This window comes from Pecten maximus, chromosome 11, assembly GCF_902652985.1.
Source record: "Pecten maximus chromosome 11, xPecMax1.1, whole genome shotgun sequence".
NCBI lineage: Eukaryota > Metazoa > Mollusca > Bivalvia > Pectinida > Pectinidae > Pecten > Pecten maximus.
In genome coordinates, this window is record NC_047025.1 from 15,239,168 (window position 1) to 15,253,068 (window position 13,901).

General features: G+C 33.4%; 1 long non-coding RNA gene across 1 annotated transcript; it reads left to right on the forward strand.

Moving 5' to 3' along the window:
• Window positions 1–9,868: 9,868 nt before the first annotated feature.
• Window positions 9,869–13,388, forward strand: LOC117337133. The gene is made up of 5 exons (XR_004534761.1): window positions 9,869–9,942; window positions 11,201–11,289; window positions 11,804–11,884; window positions 12,424–12,507; window positions 12,829–13,388. It is a non-coding gene; the product is annotated as an uncharacterized LOC117337133 (long non-coding RNA).
• Window positions 13,389–13,901: the final 513 nt, after the last annotated feature.

Consider the following 13,901-nt stretch of genomic DNA (forward strand, 5'->3'; position numbering starts at 1 on the left):
TCCAGTCATACGCCTTGTCGGGATCCGTATTGTATAGCATTGCTACTCTGACGGATATGAATTTGCTCACGCAATTTTTATCCGTCTATCTATAGAAAGTCTATATTTTTTGTTTCTCTAAAGTTATCAAATTAAATCGAACACATTAAAATTAACCACGTGAATAAGAAATGCCCGTTACAATCTCTCTTTTTTTCGCTCTCCTTGTAGATGCAATACAATATAGGACCTCTTTCACTCGGCCTTTTTTCGTACCCCTGTCCATTTTGTCGGTTATATTTGATCAACGTCAAACAATATGATCCGTTTCCATTGCAATCAAGCATTTAAATGACGCACTCAACGGAGTACATATTAAAAGTGTGTTTTCGTCGGATCACGGATCCGGAAATAGTTAATTAAATTTTGAATGACTCTCTCAACGTTAATCAGGAAGGAAACACAGCGACCTGAAAATTGGTTACAGTCTATGTACATGTATATTGGACCTAGCTCAGGGTGTATACCACAGATTAAAAATTTTCAGACTTTTTTTCGGGGAATGGGTTTGAAAGAACTTACACAATGCGTCTGAAAAAATGTGCTACACACTTGGCCAATAAAATGACCAAATCCAAATGCATATAGAGTGTAGATTATATCCTCCCATCCCCCACACCAAAATAAATAAACAGATTAATTAAAATTAAAAAAATCAAATAAACATGTAAACAATTTGTAACATAAGCTATTTATTACATCAATACATATGTCGGCTGAAATTCCTATTGCTGGTCCTGATGTGACTTAAGTTGTCTTCACTTTGCATCGTCGGATTCCAGATGATTGTACATATCATATCGGCATCAGTTTTCTACTGTCACATTTAACATGCTACGTAAGAACGTAATAGTACAGACGATACAAAAAAAATTTCATTACATTTATTAATACACAGGGGATCGAACCCGCGACCCTCGGCTTACTGTATGGTCCGCCTCTCTACCGACTGAGCTACAGGGAAATTCCCCCACCAGAAGCAAGGCGACCGTATCACTATGTACACTATTTACAATTCAAACCTGCCACAATATTCCCCACTTTTCAAACGTGGTCGCCCCCGAACACACATATCCCAGACTTTATCTCCAACGAAGCCTCTCATTTTCCAATAGCTTGCATTTGGAGTGGTCAACATCACCAAATGTAATAGAACGAATATTCATACCCTGCCTAACTGCTTTGTCAGAAATTATCCGTCCGTCGTCCAGAGCTACGTTATCGCAGCTACAAATGTAACAGAAGTAAGTAGTGTGCTCCCACCGGCATCGAACCCGAGACCTCCGGCTTTAATTACTGGTCAGCTGCTTTACCGACTGAGCTAAAGGGAACTCTCACGAAACTAAAAGGCTAAAATTTGCCAAACACACATACAGTGTATATATTATCTATTATGTATATCGGACATATATAAGTTTGTATATCTAAGTCCGTATAGTAATTAACATGAAGCAAAATACACAGACTATTATTTGAGAAACATCTAGAAGTTTTAATCTGGAGTGGAAGTGCATATTGAACAAGTTATAAATAAGGAGCTTCATTTTCAACACAAGGACAAAATTATAAAGTCTGTTTTCTCTGGGGAATTTTTTAAACATATTTTCCGATATTTTGGATTTTGTCCCCTCGTATCATTATAGTAAATACACTGAAATAAATATTTTGAACAGTCTACCCGATAAATTTGGTAAGTGAACTTAATTGTCTATATTTTTCTGCAAATGTTGATACCGTTTTAAGATTTCCTAAATTCTCATCTGTATCCCCACACTTTTGGTCCTTAGCATTGCTGAGGAGCCCAACATTATGGCGGACGTTGTTTGGAAGGTGTGGCCGTAGTACGTGTACTTTTTTTTTGTATTTGTTTTATTTTAAAAAAAGTTTTTTTTCTGCATAGTAAAATACAAAAATATAACCCATAAACTTATACTCGCACATAAGATCATAATCACATCACATATATGATATCATCATTATCATCATCATAATTCATTATATCATTCTTTTCATGCTACACATTCCCTTACACACATTAATTCATAATTATTTCACATACAGTGTAGTGACCACACCTATACCTATATCATCATAATCATCATGATCATGACCATCATCATCACCATCATCATCATCAGTCAATATATCATCATATAATGATATATAATTACTATCGTCATCACACCTACATTTGTATATGCATACATAATTTGGTCATCACCATCATCATCACCCATACTCGATATATCACCATTTTTATGATATACACACAGCTACATGCACTTATATCATCATCATCATCATCATCATCATCATCATCATCATCACTCGATATATCACCATTTTCATCATTTTCATGCTATACAATGTACATTATTCAGTTACATACACTAATTATCTCAGAAATAGTGACCAAAATCACTATCATCATCACACATACATCATCATCATCATCGTCGTCGTCGTTGTCATCACCATGTAACATAATCATATATATTTGCTATGATATCATCAACATCATCCTATATCCTCATCAACATTACCCTCATATATATTCATTATGATATCATCATCCATTATGTATAATCAGTAAAATAAGAAAATCATCATCATCCACACGTTTACATTATGACAGTATATCATCAACATACACACATTCTCCATACCCTCACACAAATCATCACATCCATTCCACAACAAACAAAAAAACAACAGAAGACAGGAGTTTGAATACATGAGAAAGAGGGAAAGAGAGAGAGAGAGGGGGGGGGGGGGGGGGGGGATGGAGATTCGAATGAAGCTAGAGGATAGAGAAAGTAAAAGAGATAGACTGGGCTAGAAATGAGACTTACCAAACAAATATGTCAAATAAAACCGTAAAAAATAATTGTCATAGATATTTATCTTACATAGCTATATCAATTGAATCTAGGGTCTCCAGGGAAAGTAAGTAGAGAAGCATAAAAAAAAGAGAAGAAGAATAGGATAATACACTGGACATCATATATCAATTCAGAAAAAACTGTCCGCCAATTCTAATAATTTTCCCCATTTTCTCCATTCTTTGTCAAAGTTCTGCTGTACCTGGTCACCTTGGCTATTAGCAATGTATTTTTGAAAGATATAGAAATCTTTAATAGAATATCAGAGCATGTGGACTTAATGTTTTATGTAGACACCTTGTCTTGTATATATAAAACTTAATCATAATCAAAATTTCATTATCCAGTCTATTTGTTGTAATATTCCTATTTTTTACAAAAACACCAAAAAGGAAACTTTTTTTTGTTAAATTGGAATGGAATAAAGAGAGCATCAAGTAGTGTTTCTACACTTTGCAAAAATCTTTGTGTTTCTCGACATTCCCATAAAATATGAATAATCGTTTCTCGCTCTAAATTACATAGAGTACATATTGGACTATTCACCAGGCCTATTTTAAACATGAGAGTATTTTTGTTGTTAGTATATGTTGAACTATTCTGTATTGAAACCATTGTAGTTTTGTGTTTTTTGTAACCCTTAAAGGAGTTGCATAAATGTCTGACCAATTCAATTCACCATCTTCAAAAACTTCCTCCCATTTTCTCCTACCTCTAGAAATAATACTATTTTTAACCATCAGATTATATAAATCCTTAGTCCCTTTCACACTTTTCATGAGTAGTAATATATTATTAGGAATGATTGGGTAGACTATTAACTGTTTTTCAAAGTTCATCTTTGCTAAGTATGTTCTGACAGCAGCAATCACACCCTGATATTGGAGAAAGTTTGTTTTTATTTGGTAGATCTCAGTAAATTCTTGGAATGAATATAAAGTGCTCGTACTGTGATTTTTTACCAGATCATTAACTATTGTTACTCCTCTATTGTACCAAACTTTGTAAAAAATCGTTTTTTTCCCAATAACTAAATTTCTATTATACCATAATGGCATGGTCAGTATGAGGCTTTCCTGTTTTTCCCTTACTGTATCTGAATTATTGAATCGTATCCATGCTTTAAACACATCCTTCCAAAATTTGTTTTTACATTTATTCTGACATTCCTGAATATAACCACTGTCACAATTAGATAGCTTATGTATGTCTGAGTGTGTCTTAAAAATAGCTTGCCACTTGCATGTTTTCTTATATAACCTTCTAACCCAACCTAATGTAGTACGTGTACTTACTTAGTATCCACAATACGTCCCAGATTACTAGACTGCCATTCTCTGAGAATATGAACCTTAAATTCATTTGCATTAATTATATATAAACTATTTGACAATACTGTGTACTTCCAGGAGAATGTGGCATTCCAAAGTACAATAAGATATCAGCAGCTCTATAATGCAACTGTACTCAATATTTGACAAACGGTATCTATAATTGGTCAACAGATACATAAAGATCTATAAATGTGTGTCACTTCTTATTTGACCCATTACTTAAACTATGCTAATAAGGTCATTACTCGGTATAGTTTATTGGAATGGAAATCACAGGTGTACTTTCGGTTTACAGTACTAACTGAAAATTGGTTGTCGACCTTCCATACATTTCAAGTTTAAGTTCTTTATTAACTTTGGGTCTTCCGACTCAACAGTATTCTACACATACACAATATGCAAACATAACATCTATATACTCTGTGAAGATATGTCTGTCAGACTGGTGACAGGATTTCCTTTCTCTTATACCAGACAACTTGGATCAAGAATATGGAAGCCCTTCACAGTGACCCCGACTTTTCACGGTACAGTAAAAAGTAAAACAATATTTATCTCTTATATATATTATTTTCTAAATATCTTAGTATGTATTTAACCATTTTGTTACCCCAGTATAATATTTCGTCATTATAGTGTATGCCTTCGTATAAAATGAATTGAGTAACAGCCAATCTCTCTACATACCGTGTACCTAATATACAATGTATGTATAATTTGTTACGTTCGTAGTGCTTTAAGACTACGTGTATATCAGTCACTAACCACAATAAATAATCAAGGACGTTTATAAAACTCGAGTTAATTTAAACTTTGAACTACTATTATTGTTTTTCTAACACCCGACACTCTTTCCGGGTCAGCAATTTAGTTCAGTCGGAACAGTCAACATTTATGATAACCACATACACCAGGACATATATAACCACACATATATAACAACACATACCCCGTATATACCAGCACATATATAACAACACATATATAACCAGGACATATATAACAACACATACCCCGTATACACCAGGACATATATAACAACACATATATAACCAGCACATGTATAACAACACATACCCCGTATACACCAGGACATATATAACCACACATATATAACCCCACACATATATAACCACACATATATAACCACACATATATAACAACACATACCCCGTATATATAACCACACATATATAACCACACATATATAACAACACATATATAACAACACATACCCCGTATATACCAGCACATATATAACAACACATATATAACCACACATATATAACAACACATATATGTGATCCTGATAATAATACGTGTGATTCCCCTGGACTATCTAATCATGAAGACTGATTCAAAACATATCAGTTATTCGACACGTGGAATGATGTTAATTTCTTAATACTGATAATTTGTGTTTATATATTTAGCAGCTACGCAGACGATTCTAGCTATGATGATATTGCTGTTCAGACAATTTACCAGGAGTCTTAAAAGTCATAATTAACAATTTTATATGGATTGCTTACGGTATTTTATATTTCTATCATTAAGCGATTATTTACTATCTGATTTGTAGGAGGGAAGGCTGTGTCTTTCTGTAGTAAACCTTATCAACCTTTTAATGTAAGTACCCTATGTGTACAACATAACTTTGTATGGAAGTCCAATGATCATGGAAAGGTTGTGTTTGGTTTACTTAAATATCAAGATACTTACAGTGAGTTACAGGGGTGGAATGTTATGTTTTATATTTTGTTAAATAGACATAGCATACACGGACAAATAACAATTGAATGCTACAAAGGAAAATACCTTCTTATCTGTTCTATAGGCGTCTATTTTTTTATTATCGTAATCATTTAAATAGAACGGCATGCGATATTGCTGTCTATATATATTTACATGTACCTTAATATCTGTATCTCGCACATATGATGTGATTAGGCAAGATTAATTTGGACCGTCATATGACCACAGAAATTCTTTTTTGAGGAGGCTACGCTCTGACGAAACAAAGTGTTAGCCAAAAATGACAACATTAAAAAGTCAGACTTCGTGTTGACAATAAATTAATGCACCACCATTTACTAAATCAATTTGATTTTGATTCCTTTATAAGAAATGCTATATTCTTGTAGTTTCAATTCACTATCCCAGTTCTCATTTTGAGAACACGACATTACATTGATCAAAAAAAATACTTTGCGGGTATCGTCGATGGTGCATTAGATGTTTCCCTCTTCACGAAAACCTTATTCTTATTGATATCCTCTTGAATTGTTGTGCATGTATGATGGTAAGTAACTTTTTCCTGAGAATATTCTATCCTTAAACGATTGTAATTGGATGAGTCGGTTGACGTAACGAATGTACCACATGATGTATGTATTACAAGCATTGCGATATAGAAATCCCGAACGTAAAAAAGGACATTCCAGACATATTATCATAAAAGCATGTTTTCTTTGATAATATAGGTTTGTGTGGAAGGGAATATCGCCAGTGGAAAAACAACCTTAATACAACACTTGGCGAAAATAGAGGACATTGACGTAAATATCTTCTTATTTAAATCTTACAATATAACATCACTTATAAAGCAAGTACTCTTTGTAGAGGACTTATAATTTACCTCGTACAGTTGTGTATAATTATTCTGATGAAGTGGCCATTGATGAGTGCCTATAATGATTGCAGAAATACATACTTGTATGGAATGTTTAGAATAAAAAAGGCAACACAAAGCATTGTCAATTGATCATTGTCATCGCATTATTCCTTGTGACTTACTATTTAGTAATATTACATTGACACCGTATTGTTCCCTGTGACTTACTATTTAGTATTTTTTTAATAATATTAACGCTTACTTTGCATTTTCTCTAAGTGACACAAAGCAAATGTATGTAATTATCGATGTTTACACGTGGTACTTACGTGCACAATGCAATGTAAATACACTTCGATGTAGGTACAGAAAATAATAAAGAACCTTAAATATCATATTTTACATCCCCAAAAATGTTTTTCATAATGTATTGATTTAAATCGTGATTAAGTCAGAATATATACGGTAACTGCATAGAAAATAACGAGATATATTATTTGTTCAACAGAAATGATATCAAAGTCTATATCATTTCTTTAAAAAAAATCATCAAGTAATGTATTATGTTATCCGCGTCAAAACATTCGATTTCATGTAGGATTTTTTTTAAACTCTTCCGAATTCTGTTGTCTTTATTGTTCCAGCTAGCTAAGTTATATATATTGTACATGCTAAAAATTACCACACACACACACACACACACACACACACACATATATATATATATATATATATATATATATATATTATTTGGAGTTAAGAATAGATATAGCATAGTAGTTATATAAAATTTTAGATCATATTTTGTAATAATCAATAATTCAAAAACTACATAGATATATTGATACAGAAAAATAGCAGTGATTCATGGGCAAATGAAATATAACTTCACTTTAATGAACGTGTTAACAGATTATATAAAAATATACTTGTACCTTTTACTAATGCCCTCAATAAATACTGTGTTTGACAGATTGAAGAGAGGAACCGGTATAACCATATGGCCAGATATGCCATCTTAGTAAGTAAAACATTAAACACTATCTACAATGATATACACAGTAAATACGTTTGCTTTTGAGATTTGTCCTACCTTTTGTTGATGTATCTGCACTTTTATTGGATTTTCTTACACTGCCTCTAGCGGGGATATTTAATATCTTAAAATAAACAACAAAAATGTATAATTCATTATGATGACATGAAGATGTATACTAGTACTCTGTGTTAAAAAAAAGAAATTAACATCGCAGGTTCTTGTTGAGCATTCTAATAACATAAAACATACAGAATATACATCTAGTAGGCACGAATCAACAAACAATCCGGATGTACAGAACTTTTTTTAAAAGTAGAATCAAAGGTAAAACTTGTATCACATTTCAGTTTTCAGTGCACTCCCACACATAAGGGGTATACTACCTACTAGTTATATATTGTGTCTCTGTTGAGTTTATGTTTTCATCCCAGCCTACCAGGTATTATTGCTACCATGTTTGATTTAGATCATGCAAGAAATTTTCAGAAGAAATTGTAAAAACACTGCCCCTTATCCATGATCCCATATTTGGCCCTGTCACCATGTCCTCGGGACTCTAGGGGGTCAGCTACTTTTACATCCTAAGGAATGCTCTCAGGTTATTATGAAGTTAATAAAAAAAAAAAAAATCATTTTTTTGTTTTTTTTTGAGCATTTGATACAAACAGTCTAGATGCTTAACTAGGTCACTGTGACCTGCTTATTTCAATTTGTCATTTCTTCAACTGATTTTCAAAACCCGACACTTCCAAACACTGTAAAATATTTTCTTGTTTTTCTCCAATACTGGCTTTGTATGAACTTGCACAATAAAAAAACTTGAAGCCCTAAATTTCTATGAGTCCATAAAAATACCCATATGTTTACATATCAAATGCATGTGACATTAAAGTATCTTCCTGCAAATGTATGTATATATGTTTGCCGAAGAGGGACAACATAGTGGCACAAATTGACATCCTCCATTGATCGCCTCATACTATCATGCAATGGGCGTAGAAGGCACAATTCGTATGCCTTGCATGCAGGACAGTAGACACCCGTGATAGCAATCATTGCTTGAACATATATATCTCAACGGCAGAACGACTACTTCAACTGATTAACAAACTATAACTTGTCGTGAAATTGTGTAGCCGTATAGCCATGTTCAATCTTTACATATTTCCAAGTGTTACAATAAAGTTCTGTTTCCAGACAAACATGTATGATGATCCGGCCAGATGGTCCTTTACCCTTCAGACATATATACAACTGAAAATGTTGGAGCAGCACATTCGGCCGTCTGTAAGTCTTACAGAATCACATATGTACATGTATATACAATTGACAACGATAGAACAATATTCGTCCGTGTTTAAGTTTTCACAGACCCTTGTAAATTGACAATGTCAGGACAACACTCGACCGTCGGTAAGTCTTACATAACTATATATGTACAGTTGTATTTATAGTTTACAATGTTCGAACAGCATTCGACTGCAAGTAAGTTTTCACAGACAATGTCTGACAAACACATTTGAGTGTCTATTCAACAGAACATTGTAGCCTGCAATGTTCTTTACTTTACAAAAATGCTAGAACACAGTTCGAACGTGCATGTCAAGCCTGTCTGACGTTTCCATTTAATAATGAATTGAGTTGTTCGGGTCAAAATAGGTAATGTTTACAAAATTATACGTATTATATCTTATTCTGGTCACAAGGCATACAAAAATATATCTCTTTTTTTTTTAAACAATTTTGATTTTTTTTATCGTTATCAATTGCTGTTGTTGACCAGCAGAGAATAATTTTAGTTGGCTGGTTGGCCTTATCCTGTCTCAAGAGCAATTCTTAATTTTTTAATTTGGTATTTCTTCGCAGGCCTTTCCTCTAATTTATCTTCATATTACGATACGGCATGGCTTCTAACTTTCTAAATGAAATTTGTTTAACATTAAATCTTTCCTCTATCCAGGAAAAACCAATGAAAATAATGGAAGGATCCCTCTTCAGTGCCCAATTCTGTTTTGTGGAAAACTTTCATAAAAGGTAACCACTACGAGATTATAAATGGTATGACGACTAAATTTGTAGATCGTGAAATTCGTTTGTACCTGTCACTGATATAGGTATATTTCGAGAAAATAATTAAACGAAAATAAAGTATGCGAATTGAAGAAATGTCAGAATTGTTATATTGTATTATTGTTGCATAGACTAAAAACGAAAGTTTGTACCCGCGAAATAATTTGAAAGTTCATAACCAGGAAAGAAGAACATTTCATGATACATTGTATAACAATAATACTTACATGTACATCAATGTTCGTAGTATTTATTTTCGTGGTTCTATAACAAACATGAAAGTTTAAACACAACGAATGTTTCGTACTACAGTATCGTAAAACCTTTGACTTTGACTTGCTACCGCTTTTAAGTAAAATCCTTTTGTTTTCGGCTGTTGCTATAATATGGATACCAGATCTCCCGTATACCAAAAAGGCTTTCCAGGGATTGTTGCTTTTTAGGCAAAAATGTCAAAGGTCAAGGTCACTGTTACTAAAATAGAAAATTCCATGCTATAATGCAAGTTCCCTTGGGTCGATCAAGCTCAAACTTATGGAGCTGCTCATTTACCGAAAGCTCATGCGGTGTATCGCTGAATTTCGAGCATATTTGATGGTGGTCTTGCTTACTTTTAACATTATTTCTTGAAGTGAAAAATATATCTTTTCCTTTTTAATCACCCAACTTATTGCACAGGTGACACATCCACTTCCGTGGAATTCGTGTTAGGTAAAGTAAGTTTTCGGCTGTCATCATATCAGCTAAGGTACCACCGTACGGGAATCAGACCGTGCTCTTTTTTATGACTCAATGATAATTTCAAAAAATCTGCTTATCAGTAACTTTCCTTTACCTTTGGTTATTACTAGCCTGATACCATAATCTTTCATCAAATGACATATCTTTTACTGAATAGTGATAATGTGAAAAAATGCATAAAATATTTCGTTATCAAATTATAATTAAAAGCGATTATTTTTATGGGTCGGAAGCGCTCTAGGCTGCTTTTCACTATACCAAGATTAGAAATTTATAATGCTTGAACATTACAAGTGAACCCAACAATCAGTACATGTATATCGATGAGATAACGCGAGACTTGAAGTTCCTGAAGATTATTTTATGATTTCGAGATTAGTATTAAATAATTAATGTAATCATCCCCTTTACTGAGCGTGTGACAGAAAAATCTATATATATATAAAGCTATGACCAAACATTGTTTATGTTTACATTTCAGTGGCCAGATGACAGATATGGAATATGTTGTAATCAGCAGATGGTTTGATTGGATTCGCAAATCACATGACCTGAACATTGGACTTACTGGTAAAGCAGTTTAATCACCATCGTGTCCTTCTGTTAACAGATTATTCCGAAATCTGCAAAGTACCACTGGAATTTATTTCCTAATATGGAAATGTTCACTTTTGCTTGTGGTTATGTAACAAAAATTGAATTACCTTATGGACATTATCTGATCCCTGTGACGTACAAATTGTATTTTGCAACATACATACATCTATGACGTGACCATCGAGCTTCAAAAGTCTATTTTTACTGACGTTTTGTTTTTTCAATGGCATGTGGCTGATCTTCCTTATTTGTATACACTCTTGTCATGTATTTGTTTCCAAGTCACTCCTGATGTTTATGTTGTGGTATATTTTTTATACTTTACCGATTTGTGCTGATGGCCTTAATGAAACGGTATTGACTAGCTGAATATAAACATTAGATAAGCATCTGGTATACTCAGTTTAATTAAAGTGTTATTGTTATATAATGTCAGGTTTGTGTTCTTAGAACAATAGGCAAATATACATTTTATTTGTTTTTACAGTGTATCTCCAGACAACACCGGAAGTTGTTTATCAGAGAATCAAAACAAGGGATCGACCAGGAGAAAACAGGGATTACAATGGTGAATATACGATGTCGGCCATTGCCATTTAATTTCTATATTGACGAGTTTCGGCCCACGTGGGGCATCAAATGTTACATAACAGAAACAGAGAGTAGAGGAGCCAAAAAGGCAGCTTAATGGATATGATTATGGATAGTTTATCTTTGTGGCACGTTCTTTATATAAAATATATTAATCATGACCATACTTATTTATAGATATATTTATACATAATTTGGTTTTTAGCTATCTACTGTTGAGGGCGAGTCGTATATATAGCTCTATTCACTCAGAAGACTCCGTGTACTTACATGGAGATCTTGTTCGGGTTTGTTTTTTTGTTTTTGTTTTTTTGTTGTTGTTGTTTTTTTCTAGCTACAGCTAAAAATTAACGGGACAAAACTACACATACGCAACTTAATACATGTACATCAATGAGGTTTTTTAGAGAGAATTATGTTCGTTGAGGTAAAATGAAATAAATGTATATAGACACTGTAAACAGTCTTAATGCCCCGGTATTGTGGCGTATACAATGGTTTATATTATTCCACCAGGAGCATCTTTGGGCTCTTCATGAACTACACGAAGACTGGCTAGTTAGGAGAAAGAGAAAGATTCCGAGGGACAGTCATGTCATGGTGAGTATAGAGAGTAGTATCTTTAAGATAGAAAAAGCTGTAGGGATGTGGATCTCGTCTGAAAGAATCGTATAAAGCCGCCGATAAACTCGTGACAGTTTCTGTATTACGTTGCAGTAATGACAGGATGATACTAATTTAACAAGCATTTATGAAAACATAAGGCGGAATAACAAAACATTAAAATAATGATTCCATTATGTTTCAGCAGTTCAATGATGATTGCTACATTTCTAGACGAAGTACACAATTAAAACATGATCAAAATATATGTTAAAGTCAGCGACAAGACACTTTATGGTAGTTCTATTGTTTTTGTAGGTTATAGATGGACATCAAGACACCGAAATCATTGTTAAGCTGTTTTTGAATATGCTGAGCACTTTAGGAGAGGAAATGTACACAAACGTGTACGGCGTTTAGATAAATATACAAAGGAGTGTGCGTGGATATAAAACAATGGCTAAAACCTGTGTACGAGGATTAGATGTTCCATGTATTCTGTAAACATAGTAGCAAATCGAGGTTGTAAATCTAGTACAGGAATATGTCTGCATCCAATTAGTAACGCAATTTGCTTGATCCATTCGTTAGTTTTCTTATCCTGCAGGCCAACCTTTAAACAATATCCATGACGTTGAACGTGGAGAGTGTATGGTAGTTAGGTCCCCTGGGTTCGACTCCAGTGACCTCTTCCAATTGATGGACCTGGGCTTCAGGTTAATTAAGGAAGAGACATGAATTTTAGCTGCAGGAAAATTGTCAGTTTCGAATTCGTTAGATATTGTGTTGAGATATTTATGTTACTATGTTAATTAAAGTTTATGTACTATGTTGAAGGATTTGTGCATATTTATATATTGTATTGAAAGATTAGATTTAGTACTATCTGCTGAAGGATTCATGTTTACAATGCAAATGTATTATATTAAAGTGGGGTTTTTTTGGGTTTTTTTTTATCTGTTGAAGGATTTATGTATGTTATGTTGATTTTTTATAATCTGTTAAATGAGTTATTTGTCATATCTGTCCGATTCATGTTAATTAGAAAAATAGCGTTAACTAATGCGATTATTCCATATTCTACCATGTTTGCTATGCAACGCCAGTTTTGATTGGTTTAAAACCATGTATTATTTTCCAATAATACACGCTCGTGCTAATAATACACGCTCGTGGGTCACGGCTGTTACAATTTTATATATCTAAAATTCACCCGTTTCATAAAAGGTTACTATAGCCGAGTGGGCTAATGGGTTAGTCTTTCAATACATTTTTATCACGACGCGAGTTCGAATCCTACGGAGGCCCCCCTCTTTTTTTCTTTTTCTTTTTTTTTTTAATTTTCAAAATCAATGCCATATGATAGATGCTTTTGATCGTAGTACTGTATT